The sequence below is a fragment of the Leopardus geoffroyi genome, chromosome D2 (genome assembly GCF_018350155.1).
Source record: "Leopardus geoffroyi isolate Oge1 chromosome D2, O.geoffroyi_Oge1_pat1.0, whole genome shotgun sequence".
Taxonomy (NCBI): Eukaryota; Metazoa; Chordata; class Mammalia; order Carnivora; family Felidae; genus Leopardus; species Leopardus geoffroyi.
The window spans coordinates 20,623,010-20,629,009 of NC_059334.1; the positions used below are offsets into that span (position 1 = coordinate 20,623,010).

The window sequence follows — 6,000 nt, forward strand, 5'->3', positions numbered from 1 at the left end:
GGGCACTTGTACCCCAATGTTCATAGCAGCACTCTCAACAATAGCCAAATTATGGAAAGAGCCTAAATGTCCATCAACTGATGAATGGATAAAGAAATTGTGGTTTATATACACAATGGAATACTACGTGGCAATGAGAAAAAATGAAATATGGCCTTTTGTAGCAACGTGGATGGAACTGGAGAGTGTGATGCTAAGTGAAATAAGCCATACAGAGAAAGACAGATACCATATGGTTTCACTCTTATGTGGATCCTGAGAAACTTAACAGGAACCCATGGGGGAGGGGGAGGAAAAAAGAAAAAAAAAAAAAAAGAGGTTAGAGTGGGAGAGAGCCAAAGCATAAGAGACTGTTAAAAACTGAGAACAAACTGAGGGTTGATGGGGGGTGGGAGGGAGGAGAGGGTGGGTGATGGGTATTGAGGAGGGCACCATTTGGGATGAGCACTGGGTGTTGTATGGAAACCAATTTGACAATAAATTTCATATAATAAAAAAAAATGACAAACATTAACAAGAAGTCACAGAGACATGTCTTACTGGTATACTTAATTCCAGGAGAGTTTTGTGGGAAGACTTCTTGAACAAAGTGAGGCTTCTTGAACAAAGGAGGTTTAAAATCTCCTTCCCTAGAGTCATGTTAAGCTAACTATCACAGGGGAAAAAACAGGTAAAATAGTTCCCACTATGGGCTGAATGGCATCTGATGATGCTATCCCTCCCAGGCATCAAAAATCCAAACTGATGGATTATTCAGTAAATTCTTCTATAGCTTTACCAATTTTTCATTTGCTTCTTTACCGATTACTAAGAAATGTACATTAAAATCTCTCATTATTGATTTGTTGGGTTCTCTTTCAAAGTGCTTTATTCTGTGTAATTTTTCAAATGTATTTTCCAGATCACTAATTTTCTCTTCATCTGTTTCTAAACCAATGTTTAAACTTTCATATGAGGTTCATTTTTAATTATTAATTTTTTTATCTTTAAACATTTTATTTGTTTTTTTTTTCCACTGGCCTACCAATGGCCTACCAATGTTCATACCTTAAATACTGCTGTAAAGTTCTTTATGCTTAATTTTATATTTGATATCTAGTAATTCCATTATCTTCTGTCTGTTTAGGGATGATTCTGTAGAATATTCACATCATGACAATGATTATTTGTTTCCAAATAGTCTTAGAGACTTTTAAAATCCCTCTGGGGTATCTTTGAGGTCTGCCTTTAAGATTTTAAAAATTTAATTCAAGAAAGAAAAGGCTTTTGCTTCTCTTGGGTGTTTCATGGCACCATCAACCTGAGAGTGCTTGAATAGTATGGGTTCTAACTCCAAACCTGTGTGAAGGTGGGCTCATTGTGAATTACAAATTATAAGGGGAATTTTTTTCTCTCTTATTTTGCTCCATATAAAACTAAGGGTAAAACAGCACAGTATTCCCACCACTCATTCCTTTATTATTTTTCCCCATTATTCCATTATCTTCTAGGGGCTACTGAATTTATACAGTGGTCTATAATACAGCCTCCCACATTGTACTGGTTTCAGGATTTGTCTTTTGCCACTTGAGCATAAACCATTAAACCCAAATTGTTAGCTACTAGAGACTTGTAAATGAGCCTCTAGTACTTGCTTTCTTCTTTGGATTGTACTTTTTTGTTATTTTCTCTTCTTTCCTGCTGGTTCAGCCTTGTATTTAAAAATATGAATGTTATATTTTAGAAAAAATGTATTAGATGTTCTGTACCGGGATGGCTTCTCTGGAAGCCAGATTGCCTTAATGCCAAAAAATGGTTTCCTATGTCTGGACAAGAACTTGCTACAATAGTTAAGAGGAATCACTGTTCATTACCCTTCCCCTCCTCCACAAATTTTGTCCATCCTCATCCTGTCCTCAACATCTCATCTCTTTCAAACAAAAATAATAAAATCTCACATTTATTTGAACATTTGCTTTGTGCCAGTATTGCTCTATGTTCTTCACATGATTTGTTTAATTTTGTTGCAAAGGTCCTGTGATATAGGTAAGATTTTAATCTTTATCTTAGAGGAGCCTCAGGTTCTGAGAGGGTAAGCTCATGTGCCCATAGAAGTCTGCATGCTTGCTCTCCAAACTATACTATCTGTCATGACTGACTGATGGGCAAACTAATGTGAAATTCCCAAGTAAGTGTTTTGAACTCGAATAAGTTTAGGAAACACAGTTAATGAAAATTAAAGGGGTTTATTAGCAGAGGAATCTCAGAGACTTTAATATATTAAATATGCACTGTGAGTCTTTAAGGGAGTAAATTGCGTAGTTTTTGCTAAACTGTTTTGACCATACAACTCTATTTTCCAAGGGAACATCTCCAGCATCTGTAGGGCCATAGAAAACATCTTGGGAAATGTTGCCCTAAAATAGTGAAATGTACCCCGTTTCTTTTTTTTTTTCAACGTTTATTTATTTTTTGGACAGAGAGAGACAGAGCATGAACGGGGGAGGGGCAGAGAGAGAGGGAGACACAGAATCGGAAACAGGCTCCAGGCTCTGAGCCATCAGCCCAGAGCCTGACGCGGGGCTCGAACTCACGGAACGCGAGTTCGTGACCTGGCTGAAGTCGGACGCTTAACCGACTGCGCCACCCAGGCGCCCCTCGTTTCTTGAATCATCAAAAGTATACATTACCCTGTCTCTTTTCTTTAATCATCAAAAGTTTGGAAATTCCAGAGGAAGGTGAAAAATAGTCTTTAAGCTTTACAGTAATGATAATAATGATAATAATTCCAAAACAGGTACCCAACTTGATCATTCTAATCATACAGATTTGTCTTCAAATGACTTTTCCAATATTTACAAGCAGACTCAGATGACTTACCACCAAGGGCATTCAAAGGGCTGTCATAAGGGCGCCTGGGTGGCTCAGTCAGTTAAGCGTCTGACTTCAGCTCAGGTCACAGTCTCGCAGTCCATGACTTCGAGCCCCACGTCGGGCTCTGGGCTGATGGCTCAGAGCCTGGAGCCTGCTTCGGATTCTGTGTCTCCCTCTCTCTCTGCCCCTCCCCCGTTCATGCTCTGTCTCTCTCTGTCTCAAAAATAAATAAACGTTAAAAAAATTTTATCAAAAGGCTGTCATAGTCTATGGTTACTGAGGGTAATTCCCTCAGTAACTGAGGGAACTGGCACAACTGGCACAACTGAAGCCTCAGGAAGACTTTGAATGGTAACCTTCGCTAGGAGATACACATTCAATGATGCTAAAATCCCAAGCAGTCTCATCCAAAAATATACACAAAAATGTTAACAGTGAATATCACTGGGTGGTAGATTTATGAATAATTGTGTTTTTTCTTTTAATTTGTCTTGTTTAAAAGAATTTAACAATATTATGTATTATTTCTAGAATAAGAAAGGTATTTTTGATAAAGGAATTTAAAACTACTTAAAAGTTCAAATAAGCTTTAAAAATTGAGGAATTTGATTCTCAGAGAGGAAAGGAACTATTTCAGTCACACAGTTTGTTAGAAGTCAAATTGGAATTCTTGACTCCTTGACTAGGCCCCTCCTCAGAATAGTATACATTACCCTAAAGTCACTGAGAGTGAGCCACCATCAGGGCTTTCTTTCCTCAGGAAAGGAGTCCCCAAAAAAGGAGAAACATGGGTGGGTCTTCTGGGCAGTTGGGTCCTCCTCCTTCTCTGGACAAATGGGAAGGTTGTGCTGACAATTCTATGGATTCTCTTGCCTATGCTTCAGGATTTTCTGCTATTTTTCTCACTAGGGCAGTATTATGAAAGGAGGAGGAAGGACTGCCTATAATAGTGTGGGAGAATTCATCTCTCTCAAGGACACTATCCTGTAATACATGAAGCATTGTTGCTGCTATTTTATTCCAACCTGTTTATTGCTATTGAACCCCCCAGAAGACAAGGAGAAAGAATGTCCCTTGGCTTCCCTTCTAGGGAAGAATGACTAGAACCACCTAATGTGAAAGTTTGGGAAATCTTTGACTGCTGAGGTTGTGAGATTGGGAGGTCTGTGGTGATTCTGGAATTCATTTTACAGAATAGACAATGAAGTAATTGATTCACTGTTTTTAATTAAAATTGCATCTTTGTGGTTTTTCTTGTAGAAATAAGAGCTCAGAAGGATGATGGTATAACATTGGAGAAAGGGTGTTGGAACCTCACTCACCTGTACTTGCCTTCCTGTACAACTTGAGCAGAAGTTGGAAAGTGGAGGATGAAATGAGGACTGGAACAAGCAACCTTTCTCACAGTGACATAGAATTGGAAAAAGCACTCAGAAAGGCTTGGTATCAACATCTTAATTTTTATTGGGGAAACTAGATTTTACAGATGGGGAAATGTTAAATATTTAAATGTTTATTGAGCATCTGGTATATACTAGATACTGTGCTAAGCATTGAAGGTACAGCAGAAAACAATGTAGTTGAGTCCCTTCCTTCTGCAATTTAGAGCCCCAGAGAGGTGAAATGACAAAACAAATCCTGAACCAGAATCCATATCTCTTAGGTCCCAATTGATTATCTTTCTTACATTTTCCATCTAATATGCTTTAGGAACCTAAGATTTTCTTTATGATTTTGGGCAACTCACTAAACAAGTAGGCTTCAGTTTCATGAATACATAAAAAGAAACTTGTATGTTTCCTTGTTCACTTATTTATTTACCAAATATTTACTGAGAACTCTCTGTATCCCAGGCATAAAGCCCACTGAATTCACAGAATAGAACCTTTTTTACTTAGAGAAAATTTACATATGTCAGCAATGCTTTCCAAATAGTAATGAACAGGTAGCTGGAAATTCCATGGTTAGCTGTATTTCCTTTAATAGGATTCAAAGTTGGCTTACTCTCCCAGGTACCCGAATCCCAACCTGGGTTTCTTCTCCCCTTTTTCCTTCCCTCTCTTTTTTCTAACCATCTGCCAATTTCCTCTTCCTTCCTTCCTTCCTTCCTTCCTTCCTTCCTTCCTTCCTTCCTTCCTTCTTTCCTTCCTCTCTTCTTTTTATCCATCATAATTCCATCTGAAATATAAACATTAACACCAGTGAATTGATTTACAGTAAGAGATTTCAAAGTCATAAAGCCAAATACTTTCACTGGCGCAGTTAGTATATTCTTGCTTTGTAGCTGCTGTACATTGTAACTTTTACTTATTGTTCCTAAATAAAAACTTTTCCTGTTTCAAGATTGTATTTAACATATGGGACAAGAATACTGGATTATATTATATTCACCACTGTATCAGGAAAATGTGTTACTGGCATTAACCCCCAAATTGGCAAGGGCAAGAAGGATAAAAAGGGAAAATGCAAAATGACATGACTGATTTTTGACAAGGCCAGATAAAAAGGAAGAAAAAAGCACTGGTCTTTATCAAGGAAAAAAAAGTACTGGTCCTTATCAGGGCAAATAGTGTTATCTCCCAACGTACACAAGAATTTCCAATATTAACTAACCTGTATCCTTCAAAATACATTTTCTCATAGCTGAAGAATCACATTCATGTTGGTAGCTGATTTATAAGGGCAAGAATGTGGTTTCTTGGATTATTGCCTCATTAGAATGGAGAAAGCATAGAAATAAGTGGTGCTTATCTTTTTGTTTTTGCAGTTAACTTGCATGTAAGTTTTTCTTTCAACTTTCAGGTTAATGAAAAGTACTTACTTGAAGTTAGCAAGTTTATGGGAATACTGCTAAACACTGCATAACAGCCCTTTCAGGCTCTTATTTCAATAAGTAAACAAGATGAACTTGCATATTCTTTTTGAAGGTCATTAATATATTAGTCAGAGACTGACCACCCCATTGAGATGTTCCTCCCATTAATCTGGGAGCTTTCTTAGGCACTCTGCATTCATTCACTGTTCATGGTGTGTGTATGTGTGTGTGTGTGTATGTGTGTGTGTGTGTGTGTGTGTGTGTGTGTGTGTGTGTATGTGTGTGTGTTACCTGGCACTGGAGGCTTTCAGCAAGTACAGTTTATGACTCTA

The 6,000-nt window shown here is 37.8% G+C and overlaps 1 long non-coding RNA gene across 1 annotated transcript in view; it reads left to right on the forward strand.

Moving 5' to 3' along the window:
• The window catches only part of LOC123576537, a 29,898-nt gene extending 24,326 nt beyond the window's left edge, over positions 1 to 5,572 (forward strand). The window contains exon 4 of the long non-coding RNA XR_006701475.1: positions 4,114 to 5,572. This is a non-coding gene — a long non-coding RNA (uncharacterized LOC123576537). The remainder of the gene's footprint in view (positions 1 to 4,113) is intronic.
• The last annotated feature ends 428 nt before the right edge of the window (positions 5,573 to 6,000 follow it).